Raw genomic sequence first — 10,011 nt, 5'->3', positions numbered from 1 at the left:
GACAGTGGCTGTGGGAGGACTGGACTTTCGAGTTGGGCTCTGGGTCTCTTGGACAGCTTTACAGTCTACTGACTTCCAAGACTTACTGCTTCAAAGCCCCCAGCCAGACTGTTCATGGCCCATCCATATCTTCATGTTCATCCCACAAGTGCAAGAACAGTTACCTTTCTTATTTTGTAATTGGAGATTTATATTGTCTTGTTTAACACATATGCTCAAATATACAAAAGGTAGATTTATTATGAAAAATGCTTTCTGGCTGTAATAACCTACCTTTTAAGAATGAGAAATTGCTGGGCTTAAGGGAATTCAGAATGAATCAAGATTGAACCATTCAAATGTGGCTGCAGTTTCTGCATGTATCATAGATGGGATCCTTCTGAGAATACTGGAATAGGGAGTTACGATACCAAGCCAATTCAGCTGTGAACCTTATTCTTGTATTTTTCTTTCTTGTTGGTAATTTTATGGAGCAGGTTAAGAAAGCTGCTCTGTGTTAGGATAAACTGTATGCCACTAATTTTGAAGACCTATGATGAGTGATACATTTTACTTCTTGTATCTTTTCCTTCCTACCTTGATGCCAGTAATTTATAAGGGATCTATATAGTTCGAATGTATTTGAGTAACTTCAGTATACTTTAGCTCTACTTTTTGATTTGACTCAAAGAACCATCCATTGGTCTCAAGTATTCCATGTGTTTTAAAAGCCTGAAGTCAGTGAGATGAAATTCAACATCAAGAATTTGAAGGAAAGTAACTTGAAAGAATGTAAAGAAAACATTGGGACAGTGGCTTGTGCCTGTAATCTCAGCACTTTAGGAGGCTGAGGTAGAAGTATTGCTGGAAGCCAGAGTTTGAGACCAACCTGGGCAACCAGCAAGACCCCACTTCTACAAAATATTAAAAAAATTAGCTGGGCATCATGGTGCTTGCCTGTAGTTCCAGGTACTCGAGGGGCTGAGGCAGTAAGACCACTTGAGCCCAGGAGGCCTGGGTGACAGAGTAAGACCCTATGTCAAAAAAAAAAAAAAAAAAAAAAAAGAAGAAGAAGAAAAAGAAAACATTAGGTAGTATTAGGTATTTTGGCTAGAGCATAATAATTAATTTGATTTTTTGGTTTTCAAAAATTTGAGCTGCAATGAAAGGATATTTCAATGTGTTAAAAAAATAATAATACACTGTCTTGGATTTGCTATAAAACAATCCAGAAAAGAGTGGGTAGATAAATGAGGTGGCAAAATATTAAAACAATCACTGAAGCTGGGTGGTAGGTACATGGAGATTTATTCTATTGTTTTTTCAACTTTGGTGTATGTGTGATCATTTCCATAATAGGTTTTATTATTAAATTTTATTATTTTATTATTAAGATAAAATAAAACAAACTAAAATAGTGTTTTATAATTAGACAATTTGTGGCTCATTTTTACAGTTCCTTGATTGCAGGTTTTAATGCACAAAAATGTTTGGTTTACTTTGCTCTAAGACTTGGCCCTGATCTCACCACCTCCCTGAAATGAAGGGTCTTCCCTGACTGCCCTCCTCAGAAACAATCTTCCTGCTCTGAAGTTCCAGGAAGATCCTGGTCCTTGTGTCACTCTAGCATGTATCCAGTATAGCCTGGTACCATCAGCTGGCTTTTTGTGCCCTGAAGTCAGGACTTTCAAATCCAGCAGTCCTGGGTTTGGTGCCTGAGTCTGCTGCTTATTGCTTGTGTGATGTTAGAGATATTCTTTAGCCTTGGTTGTTTCTCTGCAAATGGACATGGGGTAATGGTTGTTTTCAAGGACAATAAATAGTAGGTGTCATCTCTTCCTCTAAAATGTCAGGGTTGGTGTTGCAGGTTGCATTGTGTCTCACAACTTCATATGTTCAAGCCCTAACCCCCAGTACCTTAGAATGTGCTCTTATTTGGAAATGAGACCACTGCACACGTGCTAAGTTGAGATTATCCTGGAGTAGGGTGGGCTCTGATCCATATGACTGGTGTCCATGTAAGGGGGGAAATTTGGACCCAGTTAGGTATACAGGGAAAATCCCATGTGAACAGGAAGGTGGCTGTCCATAAGCCATGGAGTGAGGCTTGGAATGAATCCTCCCCTCACAGTCCTCAGAAGGAACTGACTCTGCTGATGTCTTGATTTTGGAGGCCTTAGTCTGGAGGCCTATGATATGATGCGTTTCTACTGTTTCAGCTGCCCGGTTTATGGAACTTTGTTACGGCAGACCTAGAAAACTCTCAGAGATGGGGTCCCCATCTTTGTGTTCCCTTCAGCACCTGTTCAGTGCCTTCTTCTCATCCCAAAGGGAGGCCACAGCTGTTGTTCAGAATGTTGATGTCATTGCTGACAAGGAAAAGCTTCAGAACTGGGCTATGAGCCCCCATTGCTGCACTCCCATCTTGGGTTCTCAGCTTGGCCACTCGTTTGTCTGTCAGTATTACTCATGCATTAGGGTCAACTCCCTCTCACCCCTCCATGTGTTCACATACACACAGACACCATGCATGTACTCATACACATGTACACATACACACCACACATGTACTCTCACATATGTACACATATACACACCATGCATGTACTCACACACACACATGTACACAGTCTCACCATGCATGTACTCACACACGTACAGTCTTCATCACACATGTACTCTCATGTACACATACACACCATACATGTACTCTCACACATACACATCATACATACATGCGCACACACAGGTACACATAAATGCCATGCATGTACTCACATACATGTACACACATACGTACCATACATGCACTCACGTACACACATACATATGTACACACATACACATGGTTTTGTTTCTACTACTTTAGAGCAACAATCTTGAACTATTTGCTAGAATGCTCCTGACCTAGTAAAATCTCAGGAAAGGACAACAAGTCCTTACAAGTTGTAGAGAAGTGATGTATTAACCAATTGGCCTAAACAAAATTCTGTGAGCCCAGTTGTACAAATGTCTGGAAGGTTAGGTCCACATGAGTTAATTCTGAGAAAAAAATGAACTCCTGGATTCTAGAAATTGAGGTTACAGAGCTTGGGTCTGGTTGGGAGTGGAAGACCCAGGAATGTAATCTTGGGGGCTCCAGATAGTTCCATTTCTCCAAGGGCCCTGACCCTGTGTCATTGCTGTGTCCAGCCCCTAAGGGGTGACTTTGACTTGGCAGAGTTCTTTGTGGTGGCTTTGGCCGCAGTGGTTCTAACAAATTCAGCCTGATGGTTTAAGGGAGCTCCAGTTCCTGGGTCCATTCTAACTTCCTGACTTTGCAAATCCCTGGAGTGGCCTAACTAACTAAAGGAGCCACTCCTAACTACGAATGTGACCTCAAGAACAGGAAGGGGTGCAGAAACCCAGCTCCAGGGTAATGGTGAGCAGGTAGGCACAGGGGTCTTCAATGCCAGTGTATGTGGTTTTTGGCCAGTGGCGACAATCTCATCCCTGAAAGTTTTGGGAGACCAGTTTATGTTATCTTGAAGAACTAGGGATTTCTCGTAACTATGGAAACATAAATCTCGGCATTAAAGAGTCAGAGAGAAAACTGCTATTGTTGCCTTGACAACCCATACAACCCCAAGTCTTTGTGGTTAGGAGTAGAGATAATGTGCCTTCAATCTTTTAAGCTAATTTACTTGTGGGAAGGAGAAGTGGAAGTGGGCTTGGGCACCCTGTGGAAGCAGATGCTGCCCTGACTGGGTGTGTGTGTATGAGTCTTCCCAGGCCCACCCTGCCGAGTGGCAGGTGTCCAGTTCTGCCTAATAAATGGCCGAGATGTCCTGGAGAGACTGTACCAAAGGACTGGCTCTCATGTTCCAAGGAGGCCCTTGTTTCTTGACTCTGTAGGCCCGTAAATGGAATGACTTCCACTCCTGTATTGCAGAAGTTAACTGTTTTGAGCTGTTTTTGGAGGGGATGTGGCTACCTGAAGGGAGCCGAAATCTTTTGTTACTGGGACAGATACTCAAAAGCCCTTTCCCTCTCCAAGTTCCTGCCCCTTACTTTTTGTAAGAAAGGCTGGGAATTTAAGGTGCGCAGCTTCAGATGAAATGAAGGGTTCTGAATGCATCACACAGCTTCTGCACCTGAGGCACTGTTGCCCTTGAACCTGCTGATAAATGCCCATAAGCACTCAGAGCTCGGGGCCACGTTTAGGTTTCATTTCTATGTTCCATCAAGAGATTATTTTTTCTTCCTTAATATCCTCAGCGGATATTGTGCCTCAACGTGGCACAAAAATTTCTGAGTTGATGTCCAGATGAAATCTGCATGGAGAGTGTCCTCATGGCAACTCTGGGGGACCGGCGAGCGGCTTCCTGTTTTAACTAGAGAACAATGACATCGCGTCTTCTTGAGGCTGAATTGCCAGCTCTCTTTGTTGGGGAAGATAGCAGCGATAGATGAAAGGAAAATTGGAGGAAGGGCTTTTTGAAAATCATTACATTGCCAAGTGTGGGATTTTGGATCCCTATTCAGTGGAGAGAACATTGAGTAAAGTGAGAAAACAGCACACACAGAAATGCCTGTGGTGCGGCCGATGAGAGGGGCAGGTGGAGCGGTTCTACCCACCCTACGACGTTCCTGGCCCTGTCTCCACAAGAGGTACCTTTCGACAGTTATCCGAATGTAAAATACATTCATATAGAGAGAATGGTGTGTTCAGAAACTTGGAGAAGGTAACCAAATGGCCACTCCACTTTGATGGGCTGAGGGTTTGTCTTCTAGCCGGACCCCAGCTTTCTCCCCATGATCTGAGAAAATGGCTTCCCCCTCCCGGGGATACTTCAGGAAAGCTCAGTGTGGAGAATTCGGGATTACACAAATTTATCAATCCAAGGACTCCTCAATAAAACGCCATAGGAGCCTTTTGGGGAGATTTCACTGATTCAGCAGTTATTGGCTGCAACCTGCTCTGTTGGAAACACAGTCCTGGGGATGTGGCCAGGGACAACGCAGGTCCCCACCCTGGGGGAGCTTCAGCTTGGAAAGTAAATATCTTGACTGTGCTACAACTGTGATTTAATTCCCAAATGTGGACATTTCACAAATGTATTATAAGATGTGAAGTGTACCTTTATCACAGAACAAACAAGAAGAAGCCAACGAAGCCCGTGGGGCTACGGAGCTTTAAACTAGATTAAAAGCAATTATTTACTGAAATAGCCAATAACACACTCCCTGACCTACAAGGTGCCCGAGCCTCCTTTTCTTTTATCGATTCAATTTCTTCATATTAAATGTGGACAAACATGGAGCATTGTCATGGAAAACCAGCACACTGGTGAATTAGAAAATGATCTGAAAGCACTAAAAGTGCAGGTGATGAATCCGTTTTGACATGCTGCTTTCCTGTTGACTTTGCAGCCATTGAATTTGCTGCTGATCTGAAGTATATTTCATAAAAAGCTGCTTCACTAATAAAGATCAGACAAGGATTTCTCTTATTAAGTCTTGGATAACAAGGGAAGATGTGTACGGGTTATTGTGGGTGATTTCTAACTGCTGTTTGTCACACATGAGTGAGATTACATACAGAAATTAATCATCACTGCCCCTGGATGCATTTTGCAAGTTACCTTAAAAACTCATTTTAAAAAAGCATGCAGAAAGTCTCATCCATCATCTCCATCTGTTGCTTTTTCCCTCCATGACCCGGCATGGCTTCACACCGTGATATTCTTTTTTGCTTTTGTTTAAAACAACCACCTTTAAAAAATAAGTTTTCAAACTAGGGATTAGGGAATTGATTACGTGGTGACGTGGTGCTCCTTACATTTCAAGAAGTGGGAGGAAAGCGGGAATTTTAAAGTGGGTGAATCACGGGGGGATTAGAGGGAGCCACAGCACCTGGAGATGGAAGCGTTCATAGTGGATTGCATGGCTTGTTCTGAAACACTTCTGCTTCTGCTCTTTGAAGGCCAAATGGTGGAGAATAACTTATTTAGCTGATGCACAGAGAGCAAAAAGAGGGATGACGGGTGACAGGGTGCGGATCGGTAAAGAAGCAGACGGATTCTCCTCTGAGAAGTGGGCTAACCTTCTCCTTGCTTCCGAGGGGAACGCTAGGGAGGAGATACCTCAGGCTCTGGCTCAGTCCTTCCTGGGTCTTTTCCTGCTGAAGCCAAGTGCATACAGATTGGTTTTCAAGTTCCCAGGTGGAAATGTCTTGTCCAAGAAGCTGTTATGCACAAGACATTTCTTTTTCACAGTCGGCCATTCTCTAGTTTGTTTTCCAAGAGCCCACTAGATCCTGGGTAAAATTGTAGATGCTGGGGGCTCTGTGAGGGGCCAAGACATCCTACAAATGAAGTGGTATTTGGAACAATATTGCTGCTGATCAGAGAGTCAGAGAGAGATATAGGTGCCGATGTCACTGAAATCCTGATCTGGCCAGGTTTGAACGAACCTATTTAAGCCCAACCTCACTTCCTCAAGTTCTTAAATTCCTCTTGACAACAAGCCAGTCTGGGTTGAATTTCTGTCACTACCAAAAAGATCTTGGCTAACAGGAAGTGAACTCTGGTTAAGTGAGAGCAGCTCCTGGCATGTGGTTAGGACACATTTGAGGGTCATTGTGGTTTTTACTGTCACTGTGGTAATTCCCCAGGGGCTGTGACCCTCCAACTTTCACCATTCCGGAGCACAGCCTCCTTCACCAGCCTCAGGAAAGAAGCAGGCTCCTGCAGCAAAGTGGAAAGCTGCTCCTGCTTTCCTGGTCTAGGATCAGGACAGCTGAAAGTTCCAGGTTTTGTTTTTAAAAATAGTTTCGATCAAATCCTGAAATTTTCCAGGGGTTCACAGTTGGAAGAGGTTTTACCTAATAAGAAATCACTCTATTCCTCATGCTAAAGAAGTGATTGTCGATGCACTGTGGATTTTTGCCTCTCGGCGAGTGGTAGCTGGGGGAGGACTGCAGAGTCATCTGTTGTTTTTGGATGTCTAGCGCTCAATGTCCCTTTTTCTGGTGACAGCATCTCTCTTTTCCCTTGGAGACCCGTGGTAGTCTCAATCTGTGAGGTTCAGGTGGACTGACCAACATGCATAGATGGAAGCCTTGCTACAGCTCACACCTGCATCATTCCGAGGAGGACGAACACTTTCTGGAGGGAGCAGGGACAGGTTTGAGAATTCTGAAGGTTCCATCTCATCTCTGCTAAGATTGCTTCTTGGCTGTTAAGGCTCCATTCACATGTATGTAGTGCCTGAATATATCCACAACAAATGGGGAAGGATGATGTGATAGATTGTTTGTAAAAATGGCCAAAATTCTCCATCCCTCCTCTCTCATTCTCTTTGCAATGTCATCTTTCAGCCATCCTCCCCACCCCCATCAAGAAGTGAGGTCCACATCTTTACCCCTTGAATCCAGCCTGGCTTAGAGCTTGCTTTGGCCAATGGAATATGGTGGAAGTGATGCTGAGCTTGTCCCAAGCCCAGGCCTCAAGCATCCTTGGGGCTTCTGTCTGCTCACACTCTCCCTCCCTTGTCCCTGCCTCAGCAACCTACTGCCTCTGTGTGGAAAAGCCTGGCATAGCTTAATGAAGAATGGGGACCACGTGGAGGAGAGCCTGATTGTCCTGGATGAGTCCCTCCTGATCCAGCCTACAGCCAGATGCCCCCCAAACATGTGATGGAGCTCAGTCAGGTGAGCATGAGTGAGCCCAGCTGAAACCAGAAGAACCACCCAGCTGACCTCTACAGCAATGATAAATATTTACCAGATTAGCCACTTACTTCTAGGGTTATTTGTTACACAGCAAACGCTGACTGTTACAGACGTCATCAGTTAGGCTTATTAGGTACTAAATTGGTGGCGTGGTTAAAAGTTGTATAAACATAATTTAACTCCACACATCCCAGGAAGCTTTGGAAGGTCACTGACTTTGAAAGCGCAAGGTATTCTTGTTGCCATGGATACCTCCATTGAGACATTAGAGTGCAAAGAGAGAAACCTAGTGTTGCCTTGACAACAGGTTTGCAAATCCGAGTCTGGTAAGGCAAAAGACTACAAAGAATAGGAAGAATCAGGAGCGGGGGGTGCGGAAATTAGCCTAAAGAAGCTTCACTTCTCCCAGTAAAACAACAACTTGCCTCCATGCAGTTGAGGGTCTGTTAGAAGAAGCACTGCCTGAATGGGGAGCTACAAAGTGAACAACAGGAAGCTCTTCTCTTTTCATGGCCCATCTCCACAGCAGGAGAAAAGTCTCACAGCCAGGGAGCAGCATGAGGCACTGTCACTAAGTGCTTCCTTTAAGAGTTCACAGTTTGCTCTCAGCCAAGCTTCATTCCAAGAATTGGAGTTTTCTCAAGCTGGTAGGGGTCTGAACAGCATCGAGTCCCTTACTCATCCTCTCCATCAGCTGGAGGGAAGCTGAGGTCCTGAGAGGGAAGAGGGCTGCTCACAGTCAGACGTGCCATTAGGATTTTAGTCTAGTCTAGTGGGTAAGCACTCAGGGCCCGGAGTCAGACATACCTGGGTACAAGTCCTAGTGACACCATTTACTAGCTGTGTGACATTCTGCAAACCAGCTGACCTTGTACACTCTGTAAGATGAGGATATCACTAATGTCAGCCTCAGAGGGTGGTGAGAACTCAGCGAGCTAATGCGTGAGAAGCACTTAGCACAGTGTCTAACCTGCAATGAGCTTGCAATAAATTGCTTGTTATTCTTTTTACTATGATCACGTCACTCTGCCTCTACTCTTCAGACTCATCAAAGTAGTACCAAGGAGGCCCGACTGGATCCAGAGTCTCCCTCGAGAGGCTTGGTGGTCCATCTTCGATGCCCTGTGTCATTTTCTGTATCATACAATTGGATGTCACAGTTTCTAATTTTCAAAGCCATTGCATTTTCTATTTCCTCTTCCCAACAGCTTGGCTGGGCAGGCAGGAGGGGCAACAGTAGCTTCATTTTTTTTTTTTTTTTTCGCTTTGTCAGGGAGGAAATTGAACCCCAGGGAGGTTTGACGATCTGCCCGAAGTCCCTGGGAAGTTTCCGGCCGTTCTAGGGCTAAAGCTGAGCTCTCTCGACTGCATCTCCTTCCCACCCCCATGTGGCTGCCCCCAGAGAATGGCGCGTCCACGTAGATGGCCCAGATGTTGGGTTTAAGGGAGAGAGAGAGAGGAAGTTTGGGGCATCTGTTTATGAGAGAAAATCGTCAGCCGTGCGTGGAAATCTTATGCATAGCAAATAAATGATGGGCAAATACCCACTTGCATATTCAGAGGCACATTTCAGATGTGAACATCCTGTCTCACCAAAGCAACCCCAGCTAAGAAGTTCTGTTGGGGGTGGAGGACTTTTTCCAAGCCTTTGTTTTGGTGGAGTCTCTGTGCATGGCCTGATGTGATGAGGTAGGGGTTGACCCAGAAGTCTAAGGAGGCCACCACCCCGTAGGAAAGAGGAGCCTGCAGACAGCAGCGCTGGGGGTTATTGGGGACCCCCAAATGGGGAAGGGTAGGGGTGTAGATAAAGTCAGCAGCCCTGTCTGTATTTGACAAGCAGGGCAAGGAGGACGAAAGCTCAAGGAGAGCGATGTGGAGGTGACTCGATGACAGGGTCAGTGCAGGTGAGGAGAGCGGGCTACCCGTTAATTCCCAGGAGCGTGGTGGTCTTCCCAGCCCCGCCACACAGCTGCTAAGGGATCTTGCTTTCTGATGAATGTCTCTAATCGGGGCATTTGCTTTATAGCAGCATTTCTGGGCTCCAATCAGGCGTCTCGTCCACAGAACATAAACCAGATTAGGAAGCTCTGTGCAGCATATTTGAAGTCAGTGCCAGTTGAAAGGATATTAAAGTTCTGACTTCAAACTAGCTGAGCCAGGGCACACGGAGCAGGCAATACAGGTCTTCCTCCTGCCAGGAGAACCTTTTCCATTCCCCGTGACGGTCAGGGTTGTTGGTTCAGGTGTGGGGACAAGGTGGGGTGGCCTCCTATGCAAAATAATCTGTGTTGGTGGCAATGTCAGGTGATCCTCCAGCA

This window comes from Theropithecus gelada, chromosome 10 (genome assembly GCF_003255815.1).
Source record: "Theropithecus gelada isolate Dixy chromosome 10, Tgel_1.0, whole genome shotgun sequence".
NCBI lineage: Eukaryota > Metazoa > Chordata > Mammalia > Primates > Cercopithecidae > Theropithecus > Theropithecus gelada.
The sequence above is the reverse complement of the archived record's forward strand: the minus strand, read 5'-3'. Positions refer to the sequence as shown.